Here is a 26,458-nt window from a genome sequence, read left to right on the forward strand (position 1 = left end):
CCCAACTTGGCCCTAAATGTTTATATTCTCCGTATTGTGAAAAGTGAAAAAACTCCGCTGATATAACTATAATAAACGTATTATGGGCTGGGGAATACGTCGGCTACTGTATGTTTGTTGTGAATTTAAGTTTGTTGTTCTTTGGCGACACCAATAGCAACTTGCAGATTGCAAACATTCCTAGACGGTATACTATATCTCTGATCATTGTCAGGTGTTGACATATATGAATTTACATATATTTGATGGACCCCATTCTCGTGTGCTTCCAAAATACAACCCGGAGCTCGCTGGAGCTAAGGGCGTTCGACAAGACAGCTATCAAATCTTCCGCGACCCTCCACCATTACATCATGCCTCCAAGTCTCTTCTCGTAGAGAGAACAATCATCGGAGAATAGGAGTTTCGAAGTCAGTTCTTCGGTTAGTTGAAATTCGTTGTGCCTTTCTTATTTTGTTCACAGAAGAGGAACGTTTAAATATTGTTGCGGATTTGTTTGAAGTTAAGAAATAAAATATGAACCATGCACAGTATTGCATTTCATGTGATATTCGCTGAAATGAGTAATGAATTGGTGACACAGCAACATTAACGGAGAAGCATAAGAAGAAGAAGAAGGAGGGACAACACAAATCCACCGGAGTTGCCTGCTTCCATTCAGCAAAGTAATATTCTGGCGGCCAAGTCGGGTTGAATTCACATTTCATCATATGCCGAAATCTCTTCCTTAGAAAATCCTTGCGCAATTCCTGGATGGCTGCATTAAATATACCACGTAGCTCATGGTATGCTTTTTGACATAACATCAAGAATATTGTGTAAGAATAGACATATTTTCGCACAAATTTCTTCAAATATGTGCTCTTGTTTAAAAGATCCAATTTTCTCTAACTATTTTGAGTCATTCCCTTTAATTTAACAAGCCCCCCTCCTAACTTTCCTTCCATAACCGGTTTCCGCTTTTTCGAACATTGTTCGGAATAGGAGGTAGGGGAGAAGGGAAGAAATTCGCACCGACCTTTTTTCTCGAATTGGGCTGATGGACTATATGCGGAACATTCCCAACATACTTTTCTGTAAATGTTTTAAGTAAGTCAAACTAAAGTTGTTGGTCACCCTTATCTCCACTTGGAGACTTATGAACGATTTTGACGTTTGTTCATACGAGAGAATTCTTCGTAGATTTAGTTCAGAAATTTACACTTAAGCTGTTGGATTTAAGTTGTCGGAGAGAAGTATCTTTGGTAGTATATTAGTAGTGGTAGTGATAATAAATTTGAAAGTGCCAAAAGTTTTTAATGAAAGAATTCATTTTCTACTAAACATTTCGTTAATTGTTGGGTTTGTCAGTCTTTCAGAAATTATTTGAAAAAAGCCGCTCGTTAGAATTTTATACAAAAATACACTATCTCAAAATTTGTTTCGAAAACTTCCTATCTCAGCATAAGTTCAATGCATTTTGGCATAAGAGGAGTTAATGAAAAGCATTCTAAGATACGGCGTTCCTCAACCCAATTCTGAAATAGGACGCTTTGTGCTACTCCTTCAATGGGAATTTTTTGAAAAATATTTTGTGATAGGGCGATACTCTACGCAGCAGCCGCAATAAACTGACAAAAAATAAAGGAAAATGGCTTATTGCCTTAGAACTCTATATTCCGGCCTTAACTTGGACAGAAGAGTCTAACTTTTGTGCGATCCTGCTAAACAAGGAGTATTCACCCGTTTATTCAGAAATTTCTGAAAGCTCTTTACGTAGAACAATGTTACCCATATTTAGAATATGGCTGTCCCTATTCATTAAGTAAAATATTATGTTGGCCTCGTTCGGGGTGAACGGGAGCTGGGCATTAAGAAAGATAATGGGCTGAACGCCTTTAGGTTCGGTGGCAGATCGGTTCGCCCTACTGCTGTAGATTTTTATGATGTCCTCGTTATGGGATAACGAGTGAATGGGAGTGGTTTCTTGTGTCCTCGCTCGGGGTGAGCGGGTGAATTTGGGTTAATTTTTGAAATTGAATTGAATTTGGAATTTTTTGGTGTCCTCGCTCCGGGGTGAGCGAGTGGACTTGGAGTTTAACTTTTGAAAATTCAAAAAATAAGTGTTTTGTGGCAGATGGGGAATCTGCATTAGGCTAGGGTAGATTTTTTGAAAAGAGGGATGGGGAGGAAAGGAGGGATTGTTAAGAGGAGCCCGTGGTCCTCTCACAATCGATCTCCGTAGGGAGAAGGATCAGTTTGACCAAAGGTCGTCTGACGTGACCCTTCTCGGTTATGAGGTCGACTACACGTACTCGGCCATCTTCGCCGGGGTGTACGTTGACGACTCTACCTAACCTCCATTCGTTGGGAGATAAGTTGTCCTCTTTGAGGACGGCGAGATCTCCCACTTGTATGTTTTCTTTGGGATGCTTCCACTTCACCCGTTTTTGAAGTTCGGATAGATATTCCACCTTCCATCGCTTGCAGAAAGTCTGATGGAGGGCTTTGAGTTTCTGCCACCGATTTATCATCGAGGCAGAGTTTTCACTAGAATCTGGATCTGGTGGAGCCAGTAGGTGGCTGCCCGTTAGGAAATGGCCTGGGGTAAGTGGCTCTAGGTCCGTTGGGTCATTCGACCCTGGGCTGAGTGGGCGCGAGTTGAGGCACGCCTCAATCCTGCACAAAAGGGTTTGGAACTCCTCCATGGTGTACTTATGGGGAGACGCGTTCTTTTTGAAGTGGCTTTTGAAGCTCTTCACTCCCGCCTCCCACAAGCCGCCCATATGTGGAGCAGCGGCGGGAATAAAATGCCAGCTTAATGCTTGATGATTGTACTTTGAGACTGTTTTGTCTCGGCTTTCTGCCAGGAAGGCTCTAAACTCGGATCGTAAAGATCTTGACGCTCCGACAAAGTTTTTTACCATTGTCGGAGTAGATGTTTTTCGGACATCCTCTTCTCGCGATAAAACGCGCAAAGGCTGCGAGAAAGCATGGAGTACTAAGGTCACTAGTGGCTTCTAAGTGGATGGCCTTAGTGGAGAAACAGACAAAAAGGCATACGTAGCCTTTTGACAGTCGACATCCCCTACCGCGGTAGCTTTTGATGTCGAAAGGCCCCGCAAAGTCTACCCCGGTATTGGTGAACGCGCGGGTAAAAGTAGTCCGTTCGCAGGGAAGGGTACCCATGAGTTGGGACTGCGCCTGTTTTCGGTGAATAGTGCAGGTTTTGCAATTATGAATGGTTGCCCTAATCATGGTTTTGATGTTAGGTATCCAGTATTGGGTGCGTATCAGACGCAACATGAGTTGATTTTCCCCATGCAGACTTTGTTGATGAAACATTAGGACTGTAAGACGGGATAACCTGCAGTTGTATGGGAGGAGGATTGGGTGGCGTTCATTAAAGGCTAAGTCCTTTGACGCCCCGAGTCGCCCTCCTACCCGAATGATGCCATCTTGGTCTAAGTAGGGATTAAGTGAAAGTATTGCACTTTTCCCTGCAATTGGTTTTCCGGCCTTTAGATAATTATATTCGGAACTATAATGTTGTTTCTGATAGATTTTAATTAAAAGTCGTGTAGTGGCCTTAATTTCATCAGGGGAGATTAGGTGCGACATGACCTGGAATGAATTTTTTGTTTCGGGGTGGGTTCTTCGGTAGAACCTCATAACGTATGATAAGACCCGTAGAGCCCTAGGTAGGTCGGAAAAGCGTTGAAGAATATCGGTAGGATTGACGGTTGTTGTTGCGCAGGTCTTTGTCCTCTTTTCCTCTACGGAGGTGATGTAGTCACTTTCTTGTGCTGGCCATTGGGAAGTGTCTTCTTGCAGCCAAGAAGGTCCCTGCCACCACAACGAATTGTTGACCAATTCAGACGCAGGTAATCCTCTGCTGCCTAAATCTGCTGGGTTGGACTCTGAGTTCACGTGCAGCCAGTCCCTATGTCCGACCATGTCGATGATCTGGGTGATCCGATGTGCGACGAAGGTTGACCAGGAACAGGGCGGTTTCCTTATCCATGCGAGGACGATCGTTGAATCCGTCCACAGGTGCACTTTCACTGGTCCCAACTTGAGATTCCTGAGAATTGATTCGGTGATTTCCGCTAACAGCACGGCTCCACAAAGCTCCAATCGTGGAAGAGAAAGAGTTTTCACTGGGGCTACTCGGGTTTTGGCTAGAAGTAGGTTTGTGCAGACATTATCATCCGTTTTGACACGCATGTAAATGACTGCTGCATAAGCCTTCTCGGATGCGTCACAAAATCCATGGATCTCGATGTCGGTTCCTGGAGAAAAGTTGACCCATCTAGGTATCCGGATTTTACCGATTTCATGGTATTGGTCGGTGAAGGTTTTCCATCGTTCCAGCGTACTGGTAGATACTGGTTCGTCCCAAGCGGTGCCTTCCAACCAAATACTCTGCATGAGTATTTTTGCCACAATGACCATTGGTGCCAGCCATCCCAAGGGATCGAAAAGTTTGGCGATTGCTGATAGTATCGCTCTCTTCGTAATGTTTTCCGGGTTGTCCAGCGTCCCTGCTTTAAAATAAAATAAATCGGAGAGGGCGTTCCATCGAATGCCTAGCGCCTTAACTGAACTGGTATCTTCGAATGCCAGGAAGTTTTCATTGAGCAGGTCTGCTTTGGGGATGTCCCTTAGAATGTCCTCTGAATTGGATGTCCATTTGCGAAGTGGAAAGCCCGCTGAGTGTAGGACTTGACGAATTTCATCTCTGGCTTTAATAGTCGATGTGATCGTATGTCCACCCGCTAACACGTCATCTACATACATGTATTCTCGTAGTATGTTAGCCGCTGTAGGGTGTGAGTTTGACACGTCGTCTGCCAGCTGTAGGAGCGTTCTTATCGCGAGATATGGAGCGCAATTCACTTCGAAGGTAACCGTCTTTAATTCGTAAAGACTAATAGGGTCATTCGGGCAAGTGCGATGCACAATACGTTGAAATTTGGTGTGATTTTCGTTCACCCAAATTTGTCGATACATCTTTTCGATGTTGGTATTGAAGACGAAACGGTATAGTCTCCATCGTAAGATAAGTATGGGTAGATCGGCTTGTAGGACTGGGCCTGGGAGGAGAATATCGTTTAAGCTATTGCCGTTGGCCGCAGGGCTCGAGGCGTTAAATACTACGCGTACCTTTGTAGTGGTACTTTCCGCTTTAATAACGGCGTGGTGGGGCAGGAAGTAATGATCCGAATCGTCGGATGGGATATTCTTTTTTAGTTTTCTCATATGTCCAAGCGTTTCATATTCTGACAACACTCGAAAGTATTCTTTTCCTATATCTGGGTTTTTTATTAGCCGCCCCTCATTCCGGAAGAATTGAGAGCATGCCCGCTTCAGGGATGGTCCTAAGTTAATATTGTTAGGGTAATCCTGCCGGAATGGTAGTGACACGGTGTACCTTCCATTCTCACTTCGCTGCGTTGTTTCTTTAAATAGTTGTTCGCAGTACCTTTCTTCTTCATTTAATATTTTATTTTTGGGTACATTTTCTACCTCCCAGAAAGCTTTGAGTTGATTGTCTAACGCAACCTCGTTGTAAAAAGACATAATGCTCTTCGTTGGATTCGGTGATTCGATACGACCGGTTAGTATCCAACCGAACACTGTCTCTTGGGCTAAGAGTGTGTTTAGCACATTCTTCTTTATACCACTCATTATAATGTGGGGATATATGTCTCCGCCAAGTATGAGGTCTACGTCTTCGTTGACGTAGAACCTCTTGTCTGCCAAAACCAAGTCTGGGAATGCCTGCATAGTCATTGCGTTGATATGGCAGGATAGAAGATTCCCAGTGAGTTTCGCTAGAACTAGTACGGGTGTAGTCAGGCTGAAGCAGGGATCCACTGGTGAACGTAGTTCGATGTTGGATGCTTCTTTCACCTGAGCTGACACCGCATTTGTGATGCCTGAAACATGGGCATGCATTTTCCTCGCTGGCAAATTGATTCTGCGTTTCAGTCTTTCAGTTATAAAGGAACATTCAGACCCAGAATCAATTAATGCCCGCGCGGAGAAGTCGGTACTATTATGGTGAATGTGTACGCGAGCAGTTCCTAATAGCACGCCTGTGCTGGAATTGGCATGGCAGGATTTGACATTCTGATTCGCAGAGGAAGGTGGTTGTCCCGATTCCTGTCTTTTCCTTGCCTGTGCCGAAGTTGATGGGGCATTATCCGCATCTTTGAAGGGATTTCGTACCGCCGGTTGCTGAAGTGTGTCCGCATGCAGGAGCGTGTGGTGACGAGAGTGGCATTTGGAACAGTTGTATGAACTGGTGCACCTCGTCACTGTGTGTCCTGGGGATAAACAATTCAGGCAGCCATTTGTGGATTTGACGAATTTAATCCTTTCTACCGGGTTTAAATCGCAAAAACGTGAACAGTTGCGTAATCTGTGCTCCGTAGATTTGCACATTTTACACATTGATTTTGTTGTTTGCTTGGTTACTTTGGTTTGAAAAGCACCAAGTCTTTTTGTAGGGTTTTCCGTCGACTGGCGCGACGTGTTTGATTTTTGCACTTTAGAAGTGGCATTCCCTGTAAAACCAGACACGGTTTCAAGTGTCTGGAAACGATTTGACAAGAATTTGTCCATATCCTCCCACTTGGATATGTCCGTCTTGTGGTCAATGCTCTGCTCCCATAGAGCCAACGTATTTTCAGGTAATTTCGTCGAACATAAATAGGTAATAATCGCATCCCAATTTGAAACATCGATCTGATGTGTTTTTAAAGATGCCAAGCAATTATTTATGTCGCGCTGTAAGGTTTTGATAGAGCTGCCGTACTCGCTATCTATCTTTTTTAGATTAAACAAAATTTGTAGTTGTGAGTTCACGAGAATCCGTTTGTTCTCGTATCTCTCACATAGGTTTTTCCAGCCTGTTTCGAAGCCTTCATTTGTCAAGGGACATTTCTTGACGATGTCCTTTGCCTCACCTTGAGTTTTCTACCGGGCTTAGGCGACTGTTGTTTTTGTATATGGCTGTGAACAGGTCACGAAACGTTGGCCAAGATAGGTAGTCGCCCTTGAACACCTCAGTATCACAAGCTGGCAGGCGGATACTATGTTCGCGAGCGCGTTCTCCCTCAGGTTTGACTGCCCTATCTTTTTCCTCCTTCAATTTAGTTTGAATTTCAGCCATGTTCGACATGCATCTCAGGAATACGGCATATGCCGCTTTATGCTTGATCTTGACCGCTGCAATTTTCTTAGCATCGAGCGTGTCAGAGTCAAGCAATTCCTCGAGGGCGGTCTCGGCTTTTTCCCATTTAGCTTGCAACTCTTTTTGCTGTATTGCAAGAGTGTGTATAGTGTGCAGAGCCGCATTTATGTCATTAAAATCGGCCTCGAATTCGATTATTCGATCGGCCAATCTAATATATGATTCCATGTTCAGGGATTAAAGTGGAAAGCGAATTAATCAAGGGATATAAAACTTGAAAACCTGAGCGAATCACCCAACCAACAACTATTAAAATTACACAGAATTGATTATTACTTTTAATTTGTTTATTTTTGTCTGACTTTGCAGATTATTTGTGCCGTAAAACAGGGAGCAGGGGGGAGCAACACCAATGTGTTTTGTGTAAATAAAGGGGGCCACTCGCCACTTCAATCGTCAATTTTATTAAGTGCGCGCGTTGATATGAACTCGACGAAAAGTGTGAAACCGTGAAATAAATGTTGTGCAACAAAGAACAAAACTGTGTAGCAAGATTAATTAAGGAAATTAGTGAAAATAATAGTGACGCAAAAGAAATTAAATTTTGCCGCATTCAAATGGCGTGAAATTTTTGTGAAAGTGAGGTTATGTGCACCTCTTCCCTGTGCTGTGTCTGGAGAGCCTTACCGCTGGTGGGGGGACAGACCAGATAGTCACAAGGAATCTTAACCGACGTTAATGCAACGCGTTTGCACTTATTTTCTTTTTTGGCACTACACAGTTTTTTCACACTTTTCGCGGTTAACTACAATCACGTATGACACTTTAAATGATTTTTCGCACTTTTTATTTATTGTTTTTAACCAACCAAAAAAAATGTGGCAAGAAATATTGCACTTACTCTGGCTTTTTGTGGCGATTTTATAGTGGTGCTTATGTGGCAAGTAGTTTGTGTGATGCAGTGGCTTCCGCTGGCTGTCGCTTGCTCTGTGTTTTGACGTTGGTATTAAATAATAGACTTTTTTGTTGGTGGGCAAAATACTTTTCCTGATGAATTTTTCGGGCTAATTATGTTGTGGACTGTATTGTTAAGGTGCTGTTTCCAATTCCTGGTGAGATAGGACCAAATGTTCGGCCTGAGTGCGTCGTAAACCGGCAGTGGGTAGGCGCACAAGGGTCGATCTCGCTCAATGGATGATTCACTCAATAGAAAAGAAAGAAGAACACGGGAGGATTTTCCTCGTTATAATGGGTGGACTTTATTAGATAAGTAAAAATAAGTTGGGTACAATATTACCTGAATTGATTGTGATCAGAACGGCAGAGATCGTTGGCGGCAGATGCGTGCTGTACGGCAGTTGAAAATCAAAGAGGCCGGTTGTATAGCAAGCTACAACCGTTGACCCGCAAAATCCTCCGTTTTGGAGGGGAAAGGCACCCACACATCAACCCCGACATGCATATGCATGAGTGCTGACAAAAAGCACACATACACGTGCATGTACATGCATGCACATGCATGAGGGTGATGGTGTGGGTGGTTATAAATTAATTCGAGTATCGAGTATCGATTTGCAGAGTTGCATTGGAGGGGTCGCAATCAGATGCGGAAAAGTTAGGCATCCTGCCTAAACAGTATAGAATAGGGCTTACAATCGCTGTAAAAACCCAATTAGAAAGAGAGGGTTATAGGCCCCACGTACACCCCAGCATTCTTTTACATGCATAGAGTGCCGTTGAGGCCTTCTTGACCCTCTCCTCCGCGTTGAGCTTCCATGACGGCTAGGATGATTCCTAGATATTTTGTGCAAGGTTTCTCCTGTAAGTTCACCCCTCCGAACTTAGGCCTGGTCCAATTTGGGACTTTGTACCTCTTTGTAAACAAGACCATATCCGTCTTCTCCGCATTGACTTTAAACCCGACATTAGATGCCCAGGTATGAATATCCCGAAGCGCCCGATCCATCAAAGAACTAATCGTTGGAAGGCACTTTCCACTTATGACAATTGCAACGTCATCTGCGTAAGCCGTAAATTTTACGGGTCCCTCATCGAATTGCCTGAGCAGTTGGTTGATGACCAGCGTCCACAGCAGAGGTGATAACACCACTCCCTGCGGTGTGCCCTTGTCCACTGACTTCGTGGCTTCTTACAATCCCCATTGTGATGTAATCTTTCCGCAATTTAACATGCAGCCGATCCATCTGATTAACGCAGGATGTACTTTAATGTAATTAAGACCATCCATAATCGCCCATTTTGCAACATTATTGAAAGTCCGGCAATGTCCAAGAAGACTCCTAGAGCATAATCCTTATATTCAAGGGATTTCTCTATGCTTAATACCACCCTATGCAATGCGGTGTCTACCGACTTGCCTTTGGTGTACGCATGCTGTGTAGTGGAGAGCAGCTTTTCATTAACGTTGGACTTTATGTACACATCTATCAGCCTCTCAAAGGTTTTCAGCAGAGCGTAAGTATTGTATGTAAATATTGTAATAGACTTTAAGTAATTTTACTATAAAAGAGAAAGTATTCAGTAATAAAGAACATATGATTCAGATAGCTGATTTCAGCGCTGCAATTTAGCGCACATCCAAATTCTTTTGTCTTTAATTATATTTAATTATATTTGGTTTCGGGATCTGTACGGGATCCCGTCAGGGTCGGGGTAATTTCGCAACTTTTTCGCGACTAATACGGGATCATTTGGGCACCCTCTCTCCATCATTTCTGGATGGTTTTCGGGATCCCGGTATCCCGTGAGGGTCATTTCGCGAATATTTGGGGATCATTTGGGAACCTTTCCGGCATCATATCTGGATATTTTTCGGGATACAGTAGGGGTTATTTCGGGACTTTTTTGGGATCATTTGGGGTCCCTTCCGGCCTCATTTCTGCATGGTTTTCGGGATCCGTCCACGATCCCGTCGCGGTCATTTCAGGACCTTTTCGGGATCATTTGGGGTCCCTTAAGTCATCATTTCTGGACTTTTTCTCGACTAATACGGGATCATTAGGGGACCCTTTCGGTATCATTTCTGGATGGTTTTCGGGATCCGTTGGGGTCCCGCCAGGGTCATTACGGGACTATTAGGGGATTATTAGGTGTACCTTCCGGCATCATTTCTAGATGCCTCGGGATCCGTCCGGGATTCCGTCGGTGTCATTTCGGGACTTTTTCGAGGCTATTTCGGGATCATTTGGGATACCTTCCGGCGTCATTTCTGGGTGGTTTTCGAGATCCATCCGGGATCCCGTCGGGGTCATTTCGGGACTTTTTCTCGACTGATACGGGATCATTGGGGACCCTTTCGGTATCATTTTGGGATCTTTCCGGCATCATTTCTGGATAGTTTTCGGGATCCGTCCGGGATCCCAACGGGGTCATTTCGGGATTATTTTGGGATCATTTGGGATACTTTCCGGCATCATTTCTAGATGGTTTTCGGAATCCTTCCGCGAGCCCACCAGGGTCATTTAGCGACTATTAGGGGATCATTTGGGGACCTTTCCGGTATCATTTCTGGATAGTTTTCGGGATCCGTCCGGGATTACGTCGGAGTCATTTAGGAAATATTTCGGGATTTTTGGGATACCTTCCGGCATCATTTCTAGATGGTTTTCGGGATCCGTACGGGGTCATTTCGGGACTTTTTATCGACTGATACGGGATCATTTGAGGACCTTTCCGGCATCATTTCTGGATAGTTTTCGGGATCTGTACGAGAACCCATCGGGGTAATTTCGGCACTTTTTCGGGAATACTTCGGGATCATTTGGGGACCCTTTATAGGTCTGTATTATTTCGGGATATTTGGGGACTCTTCCGGTATCATTTTTTGATGGTTTGCCGGATCCATCAGGGTAATTTCGGGACCATTTGGGGACCCTTCCGAGATCATTTCTGGATCCGTGCGGGATCCCATCGGGGTCATTTCCGGACTATTTCGGCACTATTTTGGGACCCTTCCGGAATCATTTCCGTATGGTTTTCGCGATCCGTCGTGGATCCCCTCGGGGTCATTTCGGAACTTTTTCTGGACTATGTCGGAATAATTTAGGAACCCTCCCTGGATATTTTCTGGATGGTTTTTGAGATCCGTTCGGGAGCCCGTCAGGATCATTTCGGAACTTTTCGGGACTATTTCAGGATCATTTTGGTACCCTTCAGGGATCATTTTTTTGTCGTTCCCTAGATAAGTCTAGAATCGTGTCGTTGTCATTTCGGGTTTTTTGGGACTATTACGGGAACTTTTGCAGACCCCTCCGGGGCATTTTTGATGGTTTTCGGAATCCGTCCGCGATATCGTCGGGGTCATTTCGTGGCTTATTCCGGATAATTTCGGGATCATTTGGGGATCCTATCAGGTTATCAGCTCATATAGAACTTTTTTTTACTCAATTACAAAAATAAAATGCTTTAGACATAAACAAATTTTAAAACCTTAACTTGATAAGCAGGCTAATGTGAGTAGCCCATATATTTCATTTTCTCCTTGCGGACGGGGCCGCGGGTAAAGGCTAGTATATATTATAAAGAGAAAAGAACGGCCGGACACATTTGGATGAGATTTGGCACACATGTAGCCAATAGTCTAGAAGGATCTACTAGCTATATATTTTTCAAAAGGGGAGAGGTCTCCACCCCCTAGGAACAGTTATAATTTAATTATTATATTTTTTCGTTTTTGTGGCTGAATCACGCCAGAACGGCTACACGGATCTACGAGCGAAATTTTTTTCGAACATGGAAAGGGGGTGTCCCACGACCCCTTCGAAAAATTACTTTTTAATAATTTTTACACATTATAACTTTACTTTTACTGACCTTTACCAATATTACAGACTTAATAGGTCAAATAAGTCGAGGGCTTACAAAATGAGCAGTGAAACCCTCCGTCCGTCCCCCCTATCCCCCTTCTCACACCCTCTGGTGTAAATCTATAAATTGTTATAACTCATTATAGATGTTCTCCTAAGTCAATAATTTTTGGTATCTGGCTCGTACAGATCGAGATCTAAACAATTTTAGAAAAATTATCGGTGGTGCTCTCCGTCTCCTCCCGCCATCCGCCCTCCTTCAATTATGCTTTTATTAGCTTTACCTGTATGTTTCTTTGTAACTTCTCATTCGCTCCAACGCGCCTGCTGCCTTATTAACATGGTTTTATAGCTTCACCTTATTTAAAATCCCGTTAGGGTCATTTCGAGGCCCCTCTGGGATCATTTCTGGAAGGTTTTCGGGATACCGCCAGGGTCATTTCGGAATTTTTTCGGGACTATTTCGGGATCATTTTGGGACCCTTGCGGGATCATTTCTGTATAGTTTTCGGGATCCGTCCGGGATCCCCTCAGGGTTATTTTGGGACATTTTTGGGACTATTCCGGGATCATTTCGGGAATGTTTCGCGATCATTTGGGGACCCTTCCGGCATAATTTCTGGATAGGTTTCGGGATCCGTCCGGCATCCCGTCGGGGTAATTTCGGGACTTTTTCTCGACTAATACGGGATCATTTGGGGACGGGGTCATTGCGGGACTATTTCGGTATCATTGGGGGTACCTACCGGCATCATATCTGGATTGTTTTTGGTATTCGTCCGGATCCCGTCGGGGTGATTTCAGAACCTTTTCAGGAAAATTTGGGGTCCCTTGAGGCATCAGTTCTGGATGGTTTTCGAGATCTGTCCGGCATCCCGTCGGGGTCATTTCGGGACTTTTTCTCGATCATTAAGGGACCCTTTCGGTATCATTTCTGGATGGTTTTTAGGACCCGTCCAGTATCCCGTCAGGGTAATTTCCGGACTAATTGGGGATTATTTGGTGCACCTTCATTAATAGATGGTTTTCGGCATCCGCCGGGATTCCGTCGGGGTAATTTCGGGGCACTCCAAACACCAATAGTGCATAATCAACATTATTTGTTTAGCTGCTGTGCCATTGAAGTACCAACTCGCAAATAGTCTTTCGTTTTATCGTCGCTGGCACTCCAAACACCACTGATGCATAATCAACATTATTCGAACAGCTGATGTGCCATTGAAGTACCAACTCGCAAATCATCTTTCGTTTTATCGTCGCTGGCACTCCAAACACCGCTTGTGCATAAGCAACATTATTGATGTGCCATTGAAGTACCATCCCGCAAATCATCTTTCGCTTTATCGTCGCTGGCACTCCATACACCAATGGTGCATAATCAACATTATTCGACCAGCTGCTGTGCCATTGAAGTACCAACTCGAAAATCATCTTTCGTTTTATCGTCGATGGCACTCCAAACACCAACTGTACATAATCAACATTATTCGACTAGCTGCTGTGCTATTGGAGTACCATCTCGCAAATCATCTTTGGTTTTGTCGTCGCTGCCACTCCAAACACCACTGGTCGCTAATCATCGTTCTTTCTTTTGTCGCTGTTATTCCAAATATCAGCTTGGCAGAACTTACATTATTCCATCAGCTGTCGGAAGCATTCTGGTGCAAATACCAACACTCGTAAACGTAGCATCAAATTTTGATATATCATAGATTTTTGGTAAAGTTATGAGGTGGGTTTGGTCAAAGGCAAAGGTATGCTCAAGTCAATCCAGGTTCGGATGGAGGTCCCACTTCCCCCACCAATATAAATACACCGGAAATTAGTGCTTTGATTTCGAACACACACACACACGCGGCTAGAGTATCCACAACCTTGAATTCAGCAGGGAGACGGAGAGAGAGATGTTTCCTAGGTATTATGATCCAAGGACGACGGTTCTCCGCAGAGAGAAATAGAGTACTAACTAGCGGTGGCTCAGATGGTGAAGACGACGGTGAATGACGGTGGTCCCCCCAAGGGGTGATAACGGCGGTAGTAATGACGTCGGTAGTTAAGATCACGCCCGAAAAGAGAGTATTCAATGACGGTAGTCCTCACCAAATAGATATGACCACGGTGGTGGCTAGATTTCGGGATGGGATGTCCAAGGATCGGGATGGCGATGATGGTTGTACCTAGGGCGAAGTGTCTTTATTAGTAAGAGTCTACTGGCTAGTTTCACTAACTACAATATATTGGCTCGGGTATTCGGCTAGGGTAGTAGGAGAGTTTGTCCCGCTGCAGACGTTGAGACGTGTTCCCCTCTTACCTGAGCCCTATATCCGTGCATTACCCTTCCTCTGAGTAATAGGAGGGTGAGCCCCGTCTTACTTAGAAGAGATGATCACAAAACTGTTAAGGGCCCATTACTGATACCTAGCATAGATTTGACTTGACTTGGCGTAAACTTGGCAACTTAGCCACGATTATACTCCACTTAGCGCATACAATTTGGCATCATAATCAGCTTTGAAATTTATTTTTAAATAAATGTCAATTTGTATTACAAAATGTCAAAATGAAATGGAAACAAACAAATGGCATCTCAAGATGTAAACGTCACTTAGAACTTACATAGAAAATCAAAATTCAACAGACTTCTAAGTAAAGTTAAGTGTTGCCAAGCTTTGAGTAATCAGTAACATGCAATGTTCATTTAACAGTACTTTAAGTCAAGTCAAGTCCATGTTAAGTATGAGTAATGGGCCCTTTAGGGCTGCCGATAGGCCGAGGGGAAGTACTATCGGCAGAACCTACCTTGTAACTTTACCCCCCGTCGCACAGTGTATTACTTCCATGTTCTATAAAATATTAATTAAAAAAGTATAGCCTTGAATTTCAAAAATTCTTCTGAAATTCTATTTAGAAAGGCGTAATTAGGCGAAAAAATAAAGAACTAGGAAATTTGGGATAATTTGGATCGACTAACGGAGCTTTATTTGGCAGCATTTCAATTGGGAAAAAGTTTTAACTCGAATTTTTGCCATTGAATGTGGAAGTTTAAATTGCTGGCCTGCTGTTAGTTATACTTCAATTGCTAAAATATAATATTGTGTTCATTTTCTGAGGTATGCTAATTTTAGTAAATATAAACTTTTGTGATTATAATTGAACAGGAATTAGTTTTTCATGTTATAGTGGGATAGTGTTAAATTAAGTAAAATTTTTGAATTGTTTTGATTTCATAAAACCAGCAATCTCATTATCCGATATAATTTTTATCTAAAATTGTTTGCTTCTATTTTTAAAACTAAAATAGTATAACTTTAGCTGCAAGAAGATGCAGGTTTTCATGTAATATTTTGTTTTCAGGAAATATGGCAATCTCAAAGGGCGACCTTTTCGAGATTAGGTTTAAGCAAAATACCGCAAAAGAAAAAAATTATAGCTCAAAGTCGACTGAAGTAAAAAAAGCAGTTTCAAAATTTGTGAGTGGAAAATTTTCAGACGTATTTTAAAAGAAGAAGGGATGACCATTGATATCTTTTTCGGATGCTAGTCATTAGCCGAAAAAAAGTTATATTTGATAAGAAACTATTCAAAAGAAGAGTTGGCTTTTGCAACTGCTTCTAGCTAGAGTTTATCAGGCAGCGGGATGCAGCATAATGGTAGAAACCATAACAAAAAATTCCGATGCAACTAAAATTTAACATGCCCTTAGTCGTCCAGCATCAGTGTTAGTTAAATGTACTCCAGAAGAGGCAGTCGCTCTATACATAAATCGAAAGTTTACAGTTAAAACGTACTTAGAAATACGATTTAGAAATACGATATGGGCTAAACAAAGACATGCTGACATTTACCCATCATATGAATTCCTCAGAAAAGAAAAAATTGCATGCTATCCTCCAAAGGAATACATTCTTATAACTGATCTGTCAGCGGAAGTCCCCCTAGCGTTGGTGGACAAAACTCTCGAAGGAGCAGAAAAAAGATTATTGAAGAGAAACAAAAACAAGCAAGGACGGGACTGTCGTCGGCTGTGCCGAAGACTTCGTACCTTTCACGAATGGGGCTGAACAATAATCTTATCCCGTTCGTAATCTCCAAATAATCGGATGTATAAGATAACAAATATATAGTGAACAGATGTACATACCTAAACGATTTTTAAGATAAATATAAAATAAAAAATAGGTATGTACTTTTTGTGAGGATGCAAAGTTTCAGGTTTTTTGTGGTCTGCATGTAAAAACTATGACTACGAATCACGTATTTTAACAATATATGACGTAAACGTAACTATTTAGTGAAATTTGTTGAAATTTGAAGCTTTTAGCCGTAAAAAAGGGGCAAAGATGTCAGTTTATATGGGGTATATAATATATATACCACCGATCTCTATGATTTTTGAGACAACCATATACGCTATATATGTAAGCAATTGGTGAAATTTTAAGCTTATAGCTGTTAAAATGGGGCACAAATTGGCAAAGTTTCTTGTCTGAAAAATCGGTTGTATGAGATATATGCTTGTGAGGACCCAAATCCACCGGCTTTGGAGCCCACACATTCGAACCTACAAATATTTATCAAAACTCATTAAAACGTGTATAAATCCTACTTGAATTACAATGAATTTATACATATAGCATGTAAAATGTACAAAACTGAATTATATGAATTAAATTTACACATACAAAATAATCATTTTTGAATTACCCTAATATACATACATATAAACATTCATGACAACATCTAATTTCTTCGTTTAAATAATTGTCTCTGCCCGCATACGGTAAATATTTTGGTTGAACATTATAATTTCCACAGATAACCCATAACCGGCTGGAATTTTAAATAATGCTGGGAATACAGCAATGCAATAAGCAACACACATAAGCTCCCATTGCAAGAACACCAAAAACATACAAACATACGTATACCAAGCCATTGCGACCAAGCACAGCAGGCATTAAAGCGAACCGTCGGGGCGGACATCGCACAAAGAGAAACAAAAAAATGCAATGTACTAGGAAGCGGTCACGTTAGCATACCAACAACACAGCGTGGGTACTAGACATAAGTTACCTACGAAGGGCAACCAACTCGTCGACAACAACAATACCCAATAAGCAAGCAGCAGAGGGAAAACAAAAATAACTATGCTAGCTAACTGGAGATGCGTACCAACGAACTCACATGTTAGGGGGGCAGTACAAGAGGCATTTTTACATACGCAATTTGGAGATAAATACTTATGATGCGATATATGGGTAGAATAATACAGTTAAATGTAAGATACCTTAAGTAAATACATATAATAAGTAAAATTTATTGTTGCAGGTTAACTGTCCACCTGCGCGTGGACAAGTATAAAAGGGCGACAAATTTCGCGAATTGAGACAGTAGCCAGCTAGGTATAGTAGCCTGCTAACGCCTTGTTTAGCGGTGAATGGGACTCCTGGGATTTTTCCATCTCACGAGTTCTTTATTTTAGCAACTTTGGGGGTTTTTCCAACCCCATCGTTAGAGGGATTGTGGTGGTTTTTCCACCTCCGCAACCTTCAGAAAGAGCAGGGTATTCTTAAGCTATATACTCGGTGGGGGTTTTACCAACTCCACCGACTGGGAGGAAGTGGTGGTTCTCCACCTCCACTTTCTTTACGAAGTAGTCTGAGATTTTTAGTTCAAGCGTAGTCCTGGTGGGGGTTTTCCCAACCCCATCGGCGTAGAACCGACGGTGGTTTCCCACCTCCGTCGCCATAGCTTTAAGGGTAGTTTGAATATTTCGGAATAAAGAGTTTATAACGTTTCTTTTTAACAACAAAGCGGGATCTTTCTCTTTAAAAGGAGACGATAGGGATTCTTCTCTAATTCCACAGGGATCCTGGACGGACTGAGCATACCCCGGCGCAAGGAAAAGTCCGTCACAAATGGCGCCCGAGCAGGGACTCTGAATACATAGACTCATGGTAAACAAGTAACAACACGAGGATAACCACACAGAGGATTTCGAGACACAAACCACAGAGGATTGCGAGATACAAAACATCCTCAGGAAAGGCACGGAGAGAAAGCAAAATAGCTAGCAGGCATGGTGAAGGTAACTTGGGTGTATTACCTCAATCGTGAGGAACTTCTCAAATACGCATCCGAGTTTGGGCTGGAAGACAGCGGAACGGTGGAAGAGCTACGCAAGCGCCTAGCAGGCTTCATCCAGACGAAAGGTACCGACACAAGATTCCAGGAACGATTCACAGAATTAGCCCTACAGCACGTCCGACCAGTAATCACGGTAAGACCACCAACTCCGATAGAAAACGCCGAGCAAACATCGCCAGTCGGCAACACACAGGAAAATGTCAACGAAACAACCAGGCACGAAGAGGGGTCACGAACACCGCCATACGCGATGTACCAACCAGCATCACAAACAAATATAATGGACCGAGTACGTAAGTGGGGTCTGAAATATGACGGTGGTAAGGACCCGCTATGTTTTATTGAACGGGTGGAGGAGCTGGCCGACAGTTACGAAGTTGGTCGAGATTCCATCCCACGAGCGCTACCTGAGTTGCTGAAGGACAAGGCCTTGGTGTGGTACCGGAACAACAACAGGCAGTGGCAAGAGTGGGAAGCTTTCAAGAAGGACTTTGTAAAATTTTTCCTGAGCTCGAGGTATTTCGAGAAGCTAGATGACGAGATCCGTCAGCGTACGCAGCGCGCAGGTGAGCAGTTTAAGGATTACGTTTTATCGTTACAGGCACTCATGCGTCACGCTGACTACAACGGCGAGCAGAAGCTGAACCGGATTTACAGAAATTGTCGACGAGAGTACCAACTTTACATCAAACGGAGCGAGTTCACCAGCTTAGAGGAACTGGTAAGCATGGCCGAGGATTACGAGAACATCTTACCGGAGAAAGAACCGCTAAGGCCGGCGGCGAAACCTTTTGTGCCGCGACGGCCAACCGGGTATTATCAATATATACACGAAGATGAGAAGCAAGGAGATCGGAGAACGGAGGCGCAACGACAAGCGAGCACGCCAGAGCATGCGACGACACCACGCCAAGGGCCCATCGATCCACGGAACGCATGCAGGCGATGCGGGGAAAGCGGACACTACGCACATGGGTGTCGAAACGAACGAAGGGATTTCTGCTGGCAGTGTGGCCGAGTAGATATACTAACGCGTGACTGCTGTCGTGGACAGCAGGGAAACGGACAGAGACCCCATTGGTATCGAGGGGTGGCGTCTCAACAAACCCAACCTCGTACTCAGTAAGTACATTTAGGCAGACCCAAGGGCGAATCTTGGCTGCAGTAACCCTGAATGGAGAGGAAGTCATGGCGTCAGTAGATACGGGGGCGACACGAAGTTTCATCAGCGAGAAGACAGCGGCGAAAATAGACGCACGGAAGCTCAAGAAGATACATACACGAGTGGTGATGGGCGATGGCAGCACAGCATGGATAGCGGAGGCAGTGGACGCAGAGGTAAAACTGGGGGATCAAGTGCATCAGAGTGAGTTGTTAGTTCTGCCTGGGTTAGTCGACAGCGTGGTGATCGGGACAGATTATCTGGCAAAGGCTAAATTTGAGCTGAGGTGTGGCAACGAAACAATGACGTTACGAGCAGAAGAGAGAGCGCAGGAGATGGTGACGTGTACAACCATGATGGAGGACAAAGGTAGCGCAAGGATCGAGAAAGACGTGAGGAGTGACGTTGCGGTGAGTACGTTTCTAAAGCGCGAATTACAGATTTTCGAAGAGATGACAGGAGTATCCAACATTGCCGCGCATAAGATAGTGAGGCGAGATGACCGTCCAATCAAACAGCGGTATTTCCCTAAGAACCCAAAGATGCAGGAGATCATAAACAAGGAGGTAGACGAGCTAATAGAGAAGGGTTGCATCGAACCATCCCACAGCCCACACAGTGCACCAATAGTTCTAGCCCGGAAGAAGAACGGCAAATGGAGACTCTGCGTTGACTATCGGCAGCTCAACGCTCGCTCAGTGCCAGATGCGTACCCACTCCCAAGAATACAGCATATCTTAGATAAGCTACGTAGCGCGCGTTTTATCAGCAGTCTGGACCTCAAAAATGGTTATTGGCAAATCCCGATGGAAGAAGATAGCAAGAAGTATACAGCATTTACCGTGCCCGGCCGAGGGTTGTATCACTGGAAAGTGATGCCGTTCGGTCTACATTCCGCTCCGGCTACGTTTCAGCGAGCACTCGACCGTGTTATTGGCCTAGAGTTGGAACCAAATGCGTTTGCCTACCTGGATGACATCATCATCACCAGCACAACTTTGGAAGAGCATATAAAGCACCTAGGGGAAGTATTTCGGCGGCTACGGAGGGCGAATCTGAAGATCAACCCAGAAAAATGTGAGTTTTTTAAGAAAAGTTTGAAATATCTAGGACACGTCGTCAGCGAGGAAGGAATACACACGGATCCCGACAAAGTTGCGGCTATCAAGGAGCTGACGCCACCACACAACATACGAGAGTTAAGGCGATTTCTGGGGATAGTCTCTTGGTACCGGAGGTTCGTACCCGACTTTTCACAAGTTGCACACACACTGACGTCAATGTTGAAGAAGGGAAGTAGGTGGAAATGGTCCGAAGAACAACAGGCGGCATTCGAAGCGTTGAAGAATGCACCAATACAAGCACCAGCACTAGCTTGCCCAGATTTTACGAAAAGATTTCGATTACAGACAGACGCGAGCGATTATGGTCTCGGAGCAGTTCTCACACAGGGGTTGGATGACGAAGAGCGAGTAATAGCGTATGCTAGCCGCCGGCTGAATAAAGCCGAGATGAACTACTCACCAACTGAGAAGGAATGTTTAGCAATCGTGTGGGCAATAAGGAAAATGAGACCGTATTTAGAAGGGTACAATTTCACGGTTATCACCGACCACCTGGCTTTGAAATGGTTGAACGCGATCGAAAGCCCGTCAGGCCGGATCGCTCGATGGGCGGTCGAGTTACAGCAGTATTCGTTCGACGTGCAGTATAGGAAGGGCAAGATGAACGTGGTCGCAGATGCACTGTCGAGGCAGCCACTGGAGGAACAGCTGGGTAGCCTTACGACACATGAAGAAAGTTTGAGTTGCAAGTGGTACACGTCAAAGATGGCTGAAGTAACGAGGACACCAGAGAAGTTTCCCGAATACGTCATAGAGGAAGGAAGACTATACAGACGAATTGGAAATCAAATGGATGGTGAGGATGCGGTACCGTGGAAGTTATGCGTACCGAAATCCGAGAGGCGAAGAGTGCTTAACGAGATTCACGACACACCAAGCGCGGGGCACATGGGGATACGGAAATCCATCGCGCGTGCAATGATGCGGTATTACTGGCCTGGGATGTTCAGGGACGTACGGAAGTACGTGCAACAATGCCACGCATGCCAAGTCTACAAACCCAGCCAGCAACAAGCTGCAGGTAAGATGCTAACGCAGATTTCAGATGAACCTTTTGCTACCGTTTGTGCAGATTTCGTTGGACCACTCCCACGTTCGAAGCATGGTAATACGATGGCATTAGTTTTCGTGGATAAATTCTCGAAATGGGTAGAGATCATAGCAATACGGAAGGCGACGACGGAGAATGTGATCAGAGGTATGAGGGAGAGGATTTTGGCCCGATTTGGCGCGCCAAAAATTCTAATCACAGACAATGGAGCACAGTTCACAAGCAGGAATTTCAAGAAGTTTTTACAAGAAGCCGGCATAAAGCACCAGCTAACGGCACCGTACACACCGCAAGAGAACCCGACGGAGAGAGCGAATCGTAACATCAAGAGGATGATAGCACAATTCACTGGGAAGGAGCATAAGACATGGGATGAGTTGTTGCCAGAGATGACAATAGCACTGAATACGAGCGTATGCGAGTCAACAGGCTACAGTCCAGCATTCGTGGTACAGGGTAGGGAACCGAGGATTCCCAACACCCTCTACGATGAGCAAACACTTGGCACAGGCGAGGAGAAGGTGGCTCTCAGTGAAAAGATGGCGAAAATGCGAGAGGTATATCAGATGGCACGTCGTAGACAACAGCAAGCGTCAGCGGAGCAGGCAAGGCATTATAATTTACGTAGGAGACAATGGCAACCGGCGGTGGGCGACTTGGTACTAGTAAAAGAGCATCAGCTGTCCAAGGCAGTGGACAATTTCGCAGCAAAGTTAGCACCAAGATACAGTGGGCCTCATCGTGTAACAAACTTCGTATCGCCCGTAATCGTCGAGCTAGACAAGGTGCATAACGGCAAAAGGAGGACGGCACACATAAGCGAGCTAAAAGCATACCATCAAGCGACAGTCGAAGAAGAAGCAAGTCCAGAAACAGAAAGAAGAATACGTTCACCCCGCGAACGTGGTAAGTCAAAAGCGCCCCGCCAAGCCCCGAATGGGGGCTTCACCGAAGTTCCCATCGGGGAACAAACGAGACGACCGACGACGATAGCAACAACACGGCGCGCGCCATCATCAGCATCGTGTAGTAGAACCTCGAACCAACATTCCACCGAGGAACACACAGAGCAACGCCACGCGCACCAAGTCACGGAAGAAGATCAGACGGATTACAGCACGGTAGCGAAGTGTGGTTCACTAGCACTCGCCAATTCAGGTGCAAATGGTTTCGGAATCGAACGCGCAGACATAATCAACAACCAACAGGTAGTAGATGAAGACCGGAGTGGGTGGCACACAGCACGAGCGCAAGCCCCAACCCTAGACAACGGGATCCTGACGACGATGAACTACGTCAACCACATAGCCAGCCAATGCTATAACCTGGTGACGGAATTCTGCATAACATTTCATTTTAGAACAAGACCCAGATCGCGAGAGATTACCCTATAAATAACGCAAGTATTGACCGCTACGAGAAATTGAATTTTACAATGGTGACAGTAAGCCACATTACGGCAGGTGAGGAGAGAGCGTGAGGACCCAAATTCATCGGCCTTGGGGCCACACACGCAAAACCACATTTTTCAAATTTTACAATATTCAAATTTACCGACATAATTTTTTTGAAATACCCTAATGTACATATACGTATAACTTTGAATTTACATTCGTATATTGGTACATCATCATTCCGCAGCAGTAGGACCGGCCTGGTAACGGTAACCCTGCTTACGGCAGGTGAGGGGAGAGTGTGAGGACCCAAATCCACCGGCTTTGGAGCCCACACATTCGAACCTACAAATATTTATCAAAACTCATTAAAACGTGTATAAATCCTACTTGAATTACAATGAATTTATACATATAGCATGTAAAATGTACAAAACTGAATTATATGAATTAAATTTACACATACAAAATAATCATTTTTGAATTACCCTAATATACATACATATAAACATTCATGACAACATCTAATTTCTTCGTTTAAAAAATTGTCTCTGCCCGCATACGGTAAATATTTTGGTTGAACATTATAATTTCCACAGATAACCCATAACCGGCTGGAATTTTAAATAATGCTGGGAATACAGCAATGCAATAAGCAACACACATAAGCTCCCATTGCAAGAACACCAAAAACATACAAACATACGTATACCAAGCCATTGCGACCAAGCACAGCAGGCATTAAAGCGAACCGTCGGGGCGGACATCGCACAAAGAGAAACAAAAAAATGCAATGTACTAGGAAGCGGTCACGTTAGCATACCAACAACACAGCGTGGGTACTAGACATAAGTTACCTACGAAGGGCAACCAACTCGTCGACAACAACAATACCCAATAAGCAAGCAGCAGAGGGAAAACAAAAATAACTATGCTAGCTAACTGGAGATGCGTACCAACGAACTCACATGTTAGGGGGGCAGTACAAGAGGCATTTTTACATACGCAATTTGGAGATAAATACTTATAATGCGATATATGGGTAGAATAATACAGTTAAATGTAAGATACCTTAAGTAAATACATATAATAAGTAAAATTTATTGTTGCAGGTTAACTGTCCACCTGCGCGTGGACAAGTATAAAAGGGCGACAAATTTCGCGAATTGAGACAGTAGCCAGCTAGGTATAGTAGCCTGCTAACGCCTTGTTTAGCGGTGAATGGGACTCCTGGGATTTTTCCATCTCACGAGTTCTTTATTTTAGCAACTTTGGGGGTTTTTCCAACCCCATCGTTAGAGGGATTGTGGTGGTTTTTCCACCTCCGCAACCTTCAGAAAGAGCAGGGTATTCTTAAGCTATATACTCGGTGGGGGTTTTACCAACTCCACCGACTGGGAGGAAGTGGTGGTTCTCCACCTCCACTTTCTTTACGAAGTAGTCTGAGATTTTTAGTTCAAGCGTAGTCCCGGTGGGGGTTTTCCCAACCCCATCGGCGTAGAACCGACGGTGGTTTCCCACCTCCGTCGTCATAGCTTTAAGGGTAGTTTGAATATTTCGGAATAAAGAGTTTATAACGTTTCTTTTTAACAACAAAGCGGGATCTTTCTCTTTAAAAGGAGACGATAGGGATTCTTCTCTAATTCCACGAGGATCCTGGACGGACTGAGCATACCCCGGCGCAAGGAAAAGTCCGTCACATGCTATATACCACCGATCTCTATGATTTTTTCAGACAAGAATATATGCTATACACGTAAGCATTTGGTGAAATTTGAAGCTTCTAGATGTTAAAATGGTGCTGAAATTGCATATATATATATATACATATATATCACGGATCTCTATGATTTTTTCCCACAATAATATCTACTATATACGTAAGCAATCGGTGAAATTTGAAGCTTATAGCTGTTAAAATGTGGTAGAAATTGCGAAAAGTTTCTTATCTGAACAAGCGATTGTATGATATATATACTATTTATTATACCACCGATCTCTATGATTTTTTTAGACAACAATATATGCTATATACGTAAGCATTTAGTGAAATTTGAAGCTTCTAGCTGTTAAAATGGGGCTGAAATTGCGAAAATATATATATATATATACTATATATACATATATACTATATATACCACCATATATATACTATATATACTACCGATCTTTATGGTTTTTTCAGACAACAATATATGCTATATACGTAAACATTCGTTGAAATTTTAAGCCTCTAGTTCTTAAAATAGGACAGTAATTACGAAAAGTTTCTTATCTGAACAATCGGTTGTGGGGGATATATACTATATATACGACCGATCTCATCAATTTTTTCAGACAACAATATGTGCAATATACGAAAGTATATAGTGAAGTTTGAAGCTTCAATCTGTTAAATTGAGGAAGATATGAAAAAAATCCTCTTTTCCTGAAAAATCGGTTGTATTGAGGATATATGCTATAGTGGTCCGATCCGGCCGGTTCCGACAAATGTCTAATCGGACACCCAAATACACCCGCTCACCAAATTTTATCAAGATATCTCAAAAATTGAGGGACTAGTTTGCATACAAACAGACAGACGGACATGGGTAAATCCACTCAGCTCTTCATCCTAATTATTTCGGTATACTTAATGGTGGGTCTATCTATTTTCCTTCAAGGACTTCCAGTTTTGGGTTTCATGACGAAATCAATATACCATTTCATTTTCATGAAAAGTATAAAAATTGGTAGGTACTTTGTGTGAGGATGCAAAGCTTCACGTTTTTTGTGGATTGTATGTAAAAACTATGACTACGAATCACGTATTTCAACAATGTATGACGAAGCGTAACTATTTGATGAATTTGGAAGCTTCTAGCCGTAAAAAAAGGGCAAAAATTACAGTATATATGGGGTGTTTAGGCAGGATGCCTAACTTTTCCGCATCTGATTGCGACCTCCCCCCTCCCCCCCCCCCCCCCCCCCCAAATGCAACACTGCAAATCGATACTCGATACTCGAATTAATTTATAACCACCCACACCATCACCCTCATGCATGTGCATGCATGTACATGCACGTGTATGTGTGCTTTTGGTCAGCACTCATGCATATGCATGTCTGGGTTGATGTGTGGGTGCCTTTTCCCTCCAAAACGGAGGATTTTGCGAGTCAACGGTAGTAGCTTGCTATACAACCGGCCTCTTGGATTACAACAGCCAACCAGCTAACATCTGCCGCCAGCGATCTCTGCCGTATTTTTGCGTTTATTCAGGTAATATTGTAACTATTGCTATTTTTACATTTACCCAATAAATCATATATACTATAACGAGAAATCTCGTCTATTTGCTTATTTTCTATTCCATACACCTATTCCCACTGAGATCGACCCCGGTGCGCCCACCTACCTCCAGGAGCAGACGCACCCCGGCCGAACATATGGTCCTTCTTCACCAGGAATTTGGAACACAGTACCTATACAGTCCACATCCGTACAAAATCATTATATACACGCTTGATGATACACTTTGGTGGTAAAATTATTTTGGTGATTCTCAAAAATTAAACAGAAGCTGATAAACACTCT

At 43.6% G+C, this 26,458-nt stretch overlaps 1 protein-coding gene across 1 annotated transcript in view; it reads right to left on the reverse strand.

Moving 5' to 3' along the window:
* The window catches only part of Ptp52F (Protein tyrosine phosphatase 52F), a 2,268,497-nt gene that overhangs the window by 1,434,645 nt on the left and 807,394 nt on the right, over positions 1-26,458 (reverse strand). The window lies entirely within an intron of this gene.

The sequence above is a fragment of the Eurosta solidaginis genome, chromosome 3, assembly GCF_040869045.1.
Source record: "Eurosta solidaginis isolate ZX-2024a chromosome 3, ASM4086904v1, whole genome shotgun sequence".
Taxonomy (NCBI): domain Eukaryota; kingdom Metazoa; phylum Arthropoda; class Insecta; order Diptera; family Tephritidae; genus Eurosta; species Eurosta solidaginis.